A 13915-nucleotide genomic window follows, 5' to 3' on the forward strand; every position below is an offset into this window, starting at 1 on the left:
AAGGACTAATTTGTTACAACAAACCCGTTGTTCAAACATCACAAATTCCGCCGCCGGTTCCGTGTGAGTAGGCATGATTTCAACCGTATTAGAGAGCGAGTGGTCGGCTATGATGACTACTTCGAGTGCAAAGAGGATGTCGTCGGCAAGATTGGTTTCTCCTCTTATCAGAAATGCACTGCCGCCATCTGAATGCTTGCATACGGAGTGCCCGGTGATCTCATTGACGAGTACGTCCGTATGAGCGAGTCTACATGCCTAGAGTCCCTGTATAAGTTTTGCACGGCTGTGATTGCTGTGTTTGGCCCTGAGTATTTGAGAGAGCCGACAGCTGAAGATACAGCCCGTTTGTTGGCGATGAATGCCAGCAAGGGCTTCCCGGGGATGCTTGGCAGAATAGACTGCATGCACTGGGAGTGGAAGAACTGACCTTCTGCTTGGCAAGGACAGTATAAGGGACATGTCAGGGCTTGCATTGCCATACTAGAGGCCGTGACGTCTCAAGATCTCTGGATCTGACACTCTTTCTTTGGCATGGCTGGATCACATAATGATATCAACATGCTTCAGCGCTCGCCGGTATTTGCTAGGCTTGCCGAAGGCAACAGCCCACCGGTGAACTTTACTGTCAACGGCCACAACTATGACAAAGGGTGCTATTTGGGTGACAGTACCTATCCTCAGTGAACCACTATTGTCAAGACAATACCCAACCCTGTCGGAGAGAAAAGGAAAAGATTTGCCCAAGAACAAGAGAGTGCTAGAAAGGATGTCGAGCGTGCCTTTGGTGTTTTGCAATCTCGATGGGGCATCGTTCGGTATCCTGCTAATACTTGGAGCACGCAGAAACTATGGGAGGTGATGACTGCTTGTGTGATCATGCACAATATGATAGTAGAAGACGAGCGCCCGAAACGTTTGTATGATCAAGGCTTTCAGTTTTGGGGTGAGAATGTTGTGGCTGAGCATGGAGTAGCGGCAACATTTGAACAGTTCACTCAGTTTCATGAAGACATGCGTGATTGGAAAACTCACGTGCAACTGCAAAATGATTTGGTTGAGCATATGTGGGCTCATGTTGGCAACCAATAGATGTATCTTCTTTTATTCGTTTGCAAAACTATGTGAAACATTTTTATTTGTATTTGGCTTGTAAAACTATACTATTTATTTGGGGGGCTAAACTATTTTGCTTGTTATTTCATTTCACAATATGTTTGAATGCAAATCAATGTAAAATTGGGCGGCCAGCCGGCCACGCCTGCACATATGAGTCGGCGCGTTGGGCGCGCTGCCGACCCATATGAAAAACAGGACGGACGCTGGGTGAGCGGCCGACCCAAACGGATAAAAAGCGGACGAAATCGCCGTCCATTTGGTCGGCCCGTTGGAGTTGCTCTTATGGATTTGCTCAGCGAAAAACTGTAAAAAAATCCTACTCCCTTTGATCCATATTACTTGTCGCTCAAACGGATGTATGTACGTTCATTTTTATTTCATGTTCTTGGTATAATTAAGAGTATGAGTGTGAGCTGTAAAAAGTGTTATCGAAATATGTAAGTGGCAACCGTGTGGCAGATTGCAAAACTGCCACACGCATCGCCATCCCGATCTCTTTCCTTTCCCGCACGCCTCCCGATCTCCTTCCTTTCCCGCACGTCCTCCCGATCTCCTTTCTTTCCCGCCCTCCTAATTTTCACCAGTTACGGCCCTATGCGCCTTTCAGATTTTTGGGCAAAAATAATGCTTGAATTGGGATTTATCTCTAGTCTGCAGGTAATTAACGAAGGGAGCTAACCATCTCGCATATGACACTAATTGTTGAACAAGCTAAGAAAAATAATGTTTTTGACAAGTTTTGCCTTTAATATTTTAGCACTGAAAAACTTTTGTTTCACCTATCAAACCTGGCACATAAACTTTTCCCGTGGTAAATTCTCCATCACCACCACGATAAATGACGCACCACCAACATGATAACTTCTGTATACCACGCAATACATTATGTGTAAGTAGCATGGTCATAAGCATTGATGGCGTGATAACTTTGGTGAAAGCATCATGGTAACTTTGATCATTGGAAATAAATTTGTTGAACCCCGGCCCCCGGTAATTTCTGTAAATAGCACGATAACATTCACGCCATAGACCTGATAATTTAGATACAAACATTATGGTAACTTTAACCATTGGGGAAGAAAAATGTGAAAAGATACCAGATAATTTATGTGTAAATAGATGATAATATACGCAGCGCACATCTGATAACTGAGATAGAAACACCATGGTAACTTTGACCATAGGGAAGATTTTTTTTAAAAGATACTCCAGTATCTTCTGTGTAAATAGTACGGTACTATACCTCCATCCCCTGGTATTTTTATGTGTAAATAGCATAAAAACATATGCCCCGTGATAACTAAACACCATGATAAGTTTTTGACCCATGGGGGGGGAATTTCGCTGAAACATACCCCTGATAAAGTTTGTGTAAATAGCATGATATTTTAAGCACTGCGGGCTTGATAGGTTACCTAGAATCACCATGATAACCTTTTGTCCCGGAGACAAGTTGTTTAAAACATCCCTGATAATTTTTACGTGAATAACATGATAATATAAGCACCGCATAACCGATAACTTACAATATAAACATGATGGTAACTTTTTACCAAAGGAAAACAAGTTGTTAGAAACATACACTCGCCTCGCGGGGCCTCTTAGATGAACACAACACATGATGTTGAAGGAAATATGCCCTAGAGGCAATAATAAAGTTATTATTTAAGGAAGTTTATTATTCATGCTAGAATTGTATTAACCGGAAACATAATACATGTGTGAATACATAGACAAACAGAGTGTCACTAGTATGCCTCTACTTGACTAGCTCGTTAATCAAAGATGGTTATGTTTCCTAACCATGGACAAAGAGTTGTCATTTGATTAACGGGATCACATCATTAGTTAAATGATCTGATTGATATGACCCATTCCATTAGCTTAGCACCCGATCGTTTAGTATGTTGCTATTGCTTTCTTCATGACTTATACATGTTCCTATGACTATGAGATTATGCAACTCCCGTTTGCCAGAGGAACACTTTGTGTGCTACCAAACGTCACAACGTAACTGGGTGATTATAAAGGAGCTCTACAGGTGTCTCCAAAGGTACGTGTTGAGTTGGCGTATTTCGATATTAGGATTTGTCACTCCAATTGTCGGAGAGGTATCTCTGGGCCCTCTCGGTAATGCACATCACTTAAGCCTTGCAAGCATTGCAACTAATGAGTTGGTTGCGGGATGATGTATTACAGAACGAGTAAAGAGACTTGCCGGTAACGAGATTGAACTAGGTATAGGATACCGACGGTCGAATCTCGGGCAAGTAACATACCGATGACAAAGGGAACAACGTATGTTGTTATGCGGTCTGACCGATAAAAGATCTTCGTAGAATATGTAGGAGCCAATATGAGCATCCAGGTTCCGCTATTGGTTATTGACTGGAGACGTGTCTCGGTCATGTCTACATTGTTCTCGAACCCGTAGGGTCCGCACGCTTAAGGTTACGATGACAGTTATATTATGAGTTTATGCATTTTGATGTACCGAAGGTTGTTTGGAGTCCCGGATGTGATCACGGACATGACGAGGAGTCTCGAAATGGTCGAGACATAAAGATTGATATATTGGACGGCTATATTCGGACACCGGAAATGTTCCGGGTGATTTCGGAGAAAACTGGAGAGCCGGAGGGTTATCGGAACCCCCCCGGAAGAAGTAATGGGCCATATGGGCCTTAGTGGAGAGAGAGAGAGAGGGGCAGCCAAAGGTGGGCCGCGCGCCTCCTCCCCCCTGGTCTGAATTGGACTAGGAGAGGGGGGCGGCGCCCCCCTTTCCTTCTCCCTCCCCACTTCTTTCCCCCTCCTAGTAGGAGTCCTACTCCTACTAGGAGGAGGACTCCTCCTTGGCGCGCCATAGGGGCCGGCCGGCCTCCTTCCCCTTGCTCCTTTATATACGGGGGCAGGGGGCACCCCTAGACACACAAGTTGATCCATGTGATAATATTCTTAGCCATGTGCGGTGCCCCCTTCCACCATAGTCCTCGATAATATTGTAGCGGTGCTTAGGCGAAGCCCTGTGACAGTAGTACATCAAGATCGTCACCACGCCGTCGTGCTGACGGAACTCTTCCCCGACACTTTGCTGGATCGGAGCCCGGGAATCGTCATCGAGCTAAACGTGTGCTAGAACTCGGAGGTGCCGTAGTTTCGGTGCTTGATCGGTCGGGCCGTGAAGACGTACGACTACATCAACCAAGTTAACGCTTTCGTTGTCGATCTACAAGGGTACGTAGATCACACTCTCCCCCTCTCATTGCTATGCATCACCATGATCTTGCGTGTGCGTAGGAATTTTTTTTGAAATTACTACGAAACCCAACAGTGGCATCTGAGCCTAGGTTTTATATGTTGATGTTATATGCATGAGTAGAACACAAGTGAGTTGTGGGCGATATAAGTCATACTGCTTACCAGCATGTCATAGTTTGGTTCGGCGGTATTGTTGGACGAAGCGGCCCGGACCGACATTACACGTACGCTTACGCGAGACCGGTTCTCCCGACGTGCTTTGCACATAGGTGGCTTGCGGGTGACAGTTTCTCCAACTTTAGTTGAACCGAGTGTGGCTACGCCCGGTCCTTGTGAAGGTTAAAACAGCACCAACTTGACAAACTATCGTTGTGGTTTTGATGCGTAGGTAAGATTGGTTCTTGCTTAAGCCCGTAGCAGCCACGTAAAACATGCAACAACAAAGTAGAGGACGTCTAACTTGTTTTTGCAGGGCATGTTGTGATGTGATATGGTCAAGACATGATGCTAAATTTTATTGTATGAGATGATCATGTTTTGTAACCGAGTTATCGGCAACTGGCAGGAGCCATATGGTTGTCGCTTTATTGTATGCAATGCAATCGCGCTGTAATGCTTTACTTTATCACTAAGCGGTAGCGATAGTGATGGAATCATAAGATTGGCGAGATGACAACGATGCTACGATGGAGATCAAGGTGTCGCGCCGGTGACGATGGTGATCATGACGGTGCTTCAGAGATGGAGATCACAAGCACAAGATGATGATGGCCATATCATATCACTTATATTGATTGCATGTGATGTTTATCTTTTATGCATCTTATCTTGCTTTGATTGACGGTAGCATTATAAGATGATCTCTCACTAACTATCAAGAAGTGTTCTCCCTGAGTATGCACCGTTGCGAAAGTTCTTCGTGCTGAGACACCACGTGATGATCGGGTGTGATAGGCTCTACGTTCAAATACAACGGGTGCAAAACAGTTGCACACACGAAATACTCAAGTTATACTTGACGAGCCAAGCATATACAGATATGGCCTCGGAACACGGAGACCGAAAGGTCGAGCGTGAATCATATAGTAGATATGATCAACATAGTGATGTTCACCAATGAAACTACTCCATCTCACGTGATGATCGGACATGGTTTAGTTGATTTGGATCACGTGATCACTTAGAGGATTAGAGGGATGTCTATCTAAGTGGGAGTTCTTAAGTAATATGATTAATTGAACTTAAATTTATCATGAACTTAGACCTGGTAGTATTTTGCAAATTATGTTGTAGATCAATAGCTCGCGTTGTTGCTTCCCTGTGTTTATTTTGATATGTTCCTAGAGAAAATTGTGTTGAAAGATGTTAGTAGCAATGATACGGATTAGATCCGTGATCTGAGGTTTATCCTCATTGCTGCACGGAAGAATTATGTCCTTGATGCACCACTAGGTGACGGACCTATTGCAGGAGCAGATGCAGACGTTATGAACGTTTGGCTAGATCAATATGATGACTACTTGATAGTTTAGTGCACCATGCTTAATGGCTTAGAATCGGGACTTCAAAGACGTTTTGAACGTCATGGAGCATATGAGATGTTCCAGGAGTTGAAGTTAATATTTCAAGCAAATACCTGAGTTGAGAGATATGAAGTCTCCAACAAGTTCTATAGCCAAAAGATGGAGGAGAATCGCTCAACTAGTGAGCATGTGCTCAGATTGTCTGAGTACTACAATCGCTTGAATCAAGTGGGAGTTAATCTTCCAGATAAGATAGTGATTGACAGAATTCTCTAGTCACCATCACCAAGTTAGTAGAACTTCGTGATGAACTATAGTATGCAAGGGATGACGAAAACGACTCCCGAGCTTTTCATAATGATGAAATCGATGAAGGTAGAAATCAAGAAAGAGCATCAAGTGTTGATGGTAGTCAAGACCACTAGTTTCAATAAAAGGGCAAAGGTAAGAAGGGGAACTTCAAGAAGAACAGCAAGCAAGTTGCTGCTCAAGTGAAGAAGCCCAAGTCTGGTCCTAAGCCTGAGACTAGGTGCTTCTACTGCAAAGGGACTGGTCACTGAAAGCGGAACTGCCCCAAGTATTTGGCGAATAAGAAGGATGGCAAAGTGAACAAAGGTATATTTGATATACAGATTATTAATGTGTATTTTACTAGTGTTCGTAGCAACCCCTCGGTATTTGATACTGGTTCAGTTGCTAAAAGTAGTAACTCGAAACGGGAGTTGCAGAATGAACAGAAACTAGTTAAGGGTGAAGTGACGATGTGTGTTGGAAGTAGTTCCAAGATTGATATGATCATCATCGCACACTCCCTATACTTTCGGGATTAGTGTTGGACCTAAATAAGTGTTATTTGGTGTTTGCGTTGAGCATGAATATGATTTGATCATGTTTATTGCAATACGGTTATTCATTTAAGTTAGAGAATAATTGTTGTTCTGTTTACATAAATAAAACCTTATATGGTTACACACCCAATGAAAATAGTTCGTTGGATCTCGATCGTAGTGATACACATAATCATAATATTGAAACCAAAAGATGCAAAGTTAATAATGATAGTGCAACTTATTTGTGGCACTGCCGTTTAGGTCATATTGGTGTAAAGCGCATGAAGAAACTCCATGCTGATGGGATTTTGGAATCACTTGATTATGAATCACTTGATGCTTGCGAACCATGCCTTATGGGCAAGATGACTAAGACTCCGTTCTCCGGAACAATGGAGCGAGCAACTGACTTATTGGAAATAATACATACTGATGTATGTGATCCGATGAGTGTTGAGGCTCATGGCGGGTATCGTTATTTTCTGACCTTCACAGATGATTTGAGCAGATATGGGTATATCTACTTGATGAAACACAAGTCTGAAACATTTGAAAAGTTCAAAGAATTTCAGAGTGAAGTGGAGAATCATCATAACAAAAATAAAAAGTTTCTACGATATGATCGCAGAAGTAAAATATTTAAGTTACGAGTTTGGCCTTCAGTTAAAAACAATGTGAAATAGTTTCACTACTCACGCCACCTGGAACACCACAGCATAATGGTGTGTCCGAACGTCATAACCATACTTTATTAGATATGGTGCGAACTATGATGTCTCTTACCAATCTACCACTATCGTTTTGGGATTATGCATTAGAGACAGCTGCATTCACGTTAAATAGGGCACCATCTAAATCCGTTGAAACGACACCGTATGAACTATGGTTTGGCAAGAAACCTAAGCTGTCGTTTCTTAAAGTTTGAGGTTGCAATGCTTATGTGAAAAAGTTTCAACCTGATAAGCTCAAACCCAAATCGGAGAAGTATGTCTTCATAGGATACCCAAAGGAGATTGTTGGGTACACCTTCTATCACAAATCCGAAGGCAAGACTTTGTTTTCTAAATTCGGAGTTTTTCTAGAGAAGGAGTTTCTCTCGAAAGAAGTGAGTGGGAGGAAAGTAGAACTTGATGAGGTAACTGTACCTGCTCCCTTATTGGAAAGTAGTTCATTACAGAAATCTGTTCCTGTGACTACTACACCAATTAGTGAGGAAGCTAATGATGATGATCATGTAACTTCAGATCAAGTTACTACCGAATCTCGTAGGTAAACCAGAGTGAGATCTGCACCAGAGTGGTACGGAAATCCTGTTCTAGAAGTCATGTTACTAGACCATGATGAACTTGCGAACTATGAGGAAGCAATGATGAGCCCAGATTCCATGAAATTGTTTGAGGCCATAAAATCTGAGATATGATCCATATATGAGAACAAAGTATGGACTTTGATGGATTTGCCCGATGATCGGCAAGCCATAGAAAATAAATGGATCTTCAAGAGGAAGACGGACGCTGATAGTAGTGTTACTATCTACAAAGCTAGAATTGTCGAAAAAGGTTTTCGACAAGTTCAAGGTGTTGACTACGATGAGATTTTCTCACTCGTATATATGCTTAAGTATGTCCGAATCATGTTAGCAATTGCCGCATTTTATGAAATCTGGCAAATGGATAAACAAAACTGCATTCCTTAATGGATTTCTTAAAGAAGAGTTGTATATGATGCAACCAGAAGGTTTTGTCAATCCTAAAGGTGTTAACAAAATATGCAAGCTCCAACGATCCATCTATGGACTGGTGCAAGCATCTCGGAGTTGGAATATACGCTTTGATAAGTTGATCAAAGCATATAGTTTTATACAGACTTACGGTGAAGCCTGTATTTACAAGAAAGTGAGTGGGAGCACTACAACATTTCTGATAAATATATGTGAACAAAATATTGTTGATCAGAAATAATGTATAATTTTCTGGAAAGCATAAAGGAATATTTGAAAGGAGTTTTTCAAAGAAAGACCTCGGTAAAGCTGCTTACATATTGAGCATCAAGATCTATAGAGATAGATTAAGATGCTTGATAAGTTTTTTCAATGAGTACATACCTTGACAAGATTTTGAAGTAGTTCAAAATGGAATAGTCAAAGAAAGAGTTCTTGCCTGTGTTGCAAGGTATGAAATTGAGTAAGACTCAAAGCCCGACCACGGCAGAAGATAGAAATAGAATGAAAGTCATTCCCTATGCCTCAGCCATAGTTCTATAAAGTATGCCATGCTGTGTACCAGATCTATTGTATACCCTACACTGTGTTAAGCAAGGGGGTACAATAGTGATCTAAGAGTAGATCACTGGACAGCGGTCAAAATTATCCTTAGTGGAATAAGGAAATATTTCTCAATTATGGAGGTGACAAAAAGGTTCGTCGTAAAAAGTTACATCGATGCAAGTTTTGACACAGATCTGGATGACTCTAAGTCTCGATCTAGATACATATTGAAAGTGGGAGCAATAAGCTAGAGTAGCTCCGTGCAGAGCATTGTTGACATAGAAATTCGCAAAACTTACGGATCTGAATGTGACAGACCCGTTGACTAAAATTATCTCACAAGCAAAACATGATCACACCTTAGTACTCTTTGGGTGTTAATCACATAGCAATGTGAACTAGATTACTGACTTTAGTAAACCCTTTGGGTGTTGATCACATATCGATGTGAACTATGGGTGTTAATCACATGGTGATGTGAACTATTGCTGTTAAATCACATGGCGATGTGAACTAGATTATTGACTCTGGTGCAAGTGGGAGACTGAAGGAAATATGCCCTAGAGGCAATAATAAAGTTATTATTTATTTCCTTATATCATGATAAAAGTTTATTATTCATGCTAGAATTGTATTAACCGGAAACATTATACATGTGTGAATACATAGACAAACAGAGTGTCACTAGTATGCCTCTACTTGACTAGCTCGTTAATCAAAGATGGTTATGTTTCCTAACCATGGACAAAGAGTTGTAATTTGATTAACGGGATCACATCATTAGTTGAATGATCTGATTGACATGACCCATTCCATTAGCTTAGCACCCGATCATTTAGTATGTTGCTATTGCTTTCTTCATGACTTATACATGTTCCTATGACTATGAGATTATGCAACTCCCGTTTGCCAGAGGAACACTTTGTGTGCTACCAAACGTCACAACATAACTGGGTGATTATAAAGGATCTCTACAGGTGTCTCCAAAGGTACGTGTTGAGTTGGCGTATTTCGAGATTAGGATTTGTCACTCCGATTGTCGGAGAGGTATCTCTGGGCCCTCTCGGTAATGCACATCACTTAAGCCTTGCAAGCATTGCAACTAATGAGTTGGTTGCGGGATGATGTATTACAGAACGAGTAAAGAGACTTGCCGGTAACGAGATTGAACTAGGTATAGGATACCGACGATCGAATCTCGGGCAAGTAACATACCGATGACAAAGGGAACAACATATGTTGTTATGCGGTCTGACCGATAAAAGATCTTCGTAGAATATGTAGGAGCCAATATAAGCATCCAGGTTCCACTATTGGTTATTGACCCGAGACGTGTCTCGGTCATGTCTACATTGTTCTCGAACCCGTAGGGTCCGCACGCTTAAGGTTACGATGACAGTTATATTATGAGTTTATGCATTTTGATGTACTGAAGGTTGTTCGGAGTCCCGGATGTGATCACGGACATTACGAGGAGTCTCGAAATGGTCGAGACATAAAGATTGATATATTGGACGGCTATATTCGGACACCGGAAGTGTTCCGGGTGATTTCGGAGAAAACCAGAGAGCCGGAGGGTTACCGGAACCCCCCCGGGAGAAGTAATGGGCCATATGGGCCTTAGTGGAGAGAGAGAGGGGCAGCCAAAGGTGGGCGCCGCGCCTCCTCCCCCCTGGTCCGAATTGGACTAGGAGAGGGGGGGCGGCGCCCCCCTTTCCTTCTCCCCCCCCACTTCTTTCCCCCTCCTAGTAGGAGTCCTACTCCTACTAGGAGGAGGACTCCTCCTTGGCGCGCCATAGGGGCCGGCCGGCCTCCTTCCCCTTGCTCCTTTATATACGGGGGCAGGGGGCACCCCTAGACACACAAGTTGATCCACGTGATCATATTCTTAGCCGTGTGCGGTGCCCCCTTCCACCATAGTCCTCGATAATATTGTAGCGGTGCTTAGGCGAAGCCCTGCGACAGTAGTACATCAAGATCGTCACCATGCCGTCGTGCTGACGGAACTCTTCCCCGACACTTTGCTAGATCGGAGTCCAGGGATCGTCATCGAGCTGAACGTGTGCTAGAACTCGGAGGTGCCGTAGTTTCGGTGCTTGATCGGTCGGGCCGTGAAGACGTACGACTACATCAACCAAGTTAACGCTTCCGTTGTCGATCTACAAGGGTACGTAGATCACACTCTCCCCCTCTCGTTGCTATGCATCACCATGATCTTGCGTGTGCGTAGGAAATTTTATTGAAATTACTACGAAACCCAACAGATGTGCCACAGAAAAGCCACATAATGTTTAGTGTCATGAGGAAGCACATGTACTTGTGGGTTGGCCCAGAAAAATGGCCCACTTTGACGCGCTATAGGCGTGATAAGTTACGCAAAAACATCGTGGTAATTTTTGACCTATGGAAAAAGTTACCGAAACACACCCAGTTTTTTATGTGTAAGTATGAAAGAACATGCGGTGCCCCCATGTTTGGTTTTGGTAATTGATGACAATCTCTATGGACTAATGGTTGCCTTGAGTTATATTTGAAGGTTTTGTCCATAGGCTTTTCTTGGAGTACATGTGTTGGTTTCAAGGAGAGTTTGTGTTGACCAAGGTGCTATTAAGGAATTATCCAAAGCTTGGTCATGTGAGAGTTGAGCTTATTGCAAGCATGTCTTGAAGAAGAAGATTGTGTGATCATTCATGTTTACCTTCAAGACATCATCCAAATGAAGAGAGTTGGAAAGATTCAAGGTTGATCAAGACTAAGTCAAGAGTGAATCAAGTTGATCAACTCACAAAGCGTAGAAGATGTACCGAGAGGGATCAAGTGATCCCATGGTTTGGTAAGCATTGTCCATTGTGCTTTGTGTACTAACCCATGGTCTATGTGAGAGTTCTACGTGGGGTTAGGTACGTGTTCATGGGCTTGTGTCAAGAGGAAGATATCACTCAACCCATGGAGAGGATGACATCAAGTGGTGATCGTCATCAAGATTGCCATGTGCAAGTTCAAGTGGATCATCGCGAAGAGATCAAGTGCTTGAAGCTTGCCGTCCATTGTGGTGACAATGGACTTGTGAAGATGTGCCGAAGAGTGGCTCACCCATAGTGGACTATGGGGGAGCAATCATCTAGTCTTCATCGAGCCAACACAATCAAGAAAGGTGGTCCAACTTGAGGGAGTCAAGATCGTCATCATCTAGCTCAAGTGGACCATGTGCAAGGCAAAGGTTTTCCCTTGATAGGTTTTCTATTTTACCGGTCTCATGGTGGTAGTTTGGAGACCGGGTTATAGGATCGTTTGCCGTACTATCAAGGGGGGCTCTCAAGTTGGTAGCTTGATCGTATCGTTAGTAGACAGCTCAAACCATTGCATCCTTGCATCATCTTTCTTGGTTCTTGTTTGGTTCTCTTTGTGAGTCTTAGAGCTTATGGTCATCTTGATTACAAGCTTGAGTTCATCGAAAACGGAGTTCGCATGCATCTTCTATGATGTTTTCGCTGTTGGAGGTTTTACCGGTCTTTTCCGAGGAAGGGTTCTCACCATTTTCTTATGGGACTTTTCTCATTTGCTTCTTATTGATATTTCTTTGAAGATTGTGTTAGCCCTTGTCGCTAGCTTTCCAACAAACTTGGTTTCATCGAATTCGGAGTCCGTTTGCAAAAGTTGTGACAGTTTTGGTGTTCTGAAAAGGCTGCAGCGGTACTACCGCGAATTGGAGTGGATGTAATTTTTTACTACCGCTCCAGAGCAGTACTACCGCGGCTCCTACAGCGGTAGTACCGCTCCGGACCAAAAACTCGTCCCAAGTCTTGCGGTGGTAGGCCCGGATATATTTTTTTAGTACCGCTCGCAAGCAGTAGTACCGCTACCATTTGCGGTAGTACCGTGAGGACGAGCGGTAGTACCGCTCCGGCGGTTCTTCTGGCCTTTTGCCTCCTCGCTGTTGTTTTTCAAAGGGGTACTTCCGCCCTAGCGGTAGTACCGCTCCTTGGAGCGGTAGTACTGCTTTGTGCGGGCTGTGAGCATAACGGTTGGATTTTTCCCCACCTATAAAAGGGGGTCTTCTTCCCCAATGAACCTTATCTCTTGAGCTCGTTTTTGCCCCCATTGTTGACCTTCTTTGAGCTTGCTAACTCTCAATCCCTCCATGGATTCTTGCTAGTTTTTGAGGGAAAAGATAGAGGAGATCTAGATCCACATTTCCACCAATCACTTTCTCCTCTATGTGAGGGGAACCCCTTGGATCTAGATCTTGGAGTTCTTGGTGTTCTCCTTGTTCTTCCTCTCATTTTCCTCCCTAGCATTAGTTGCTCCAGTGGGATTTGAGAGAGAAGGACTTGGGCACTCCGTGTGCCCTTGCCATTGCATTTGGTGCATCGGTTTGAGTTCTCCACGGTGATACGTGGAAGTGAAGTTTGAGAAGCTTATTACTCTTGGGTGTTTGGGCACCCTAGAGCTTGTTCCTCTTGGGTGCCTTGGCGCCCTAGACGGTTGGTGTTGTTCGGAGCTCAATCATTGTGGTGTAAAGCTCCGGACAAGCGTCAGGGTCTCCAATTAGGTTGTGGAGATCGCCCCGAGCAATTTGACGGGTACCGGTGACCGCCCCCAAGGGTTGCCAAAGTGTACGGGTTCGGTGACCGCCCCCAAGGGTTGCCATTTGTACGGGTTCGGTGACCGCCCTCAAGGGTCCCTTAGTGGAATCACGGCATCTTGCATTGTGCGAGGGCGTGAGGAGATTACGGTGGCCCTAGTGGCTTCTTGGGGAGCATTGTGCCTCCACACCGCTCCAAACGGAGATTAGCATCCGCAAGGGTGTGAACTTCGGGATACATCATCGTCTCCGCGTGCCTCGGTTATCTCTTACCCGAGCTCTTTACTTATGCACTTTACTTTGTGATAGCCGTATTGTTTCTTGTCATATATCT

Source organism: Triticum urartu, chromosome 3A (genome assembly GCF_056163025.1).
Source record: "Triticum urartu cultivar PI428250 chromosome 3A, HENAU_Tu73, whole genome shotgun sequence".
In the NCBI taxonomy this organism is placed as follows: domain Eukaryota; kingdom Viridiplantae; phylum Streptophyta; class Magnoliopsida; order Poales; family Poaceae; genus Triticum; species Triticum urartu.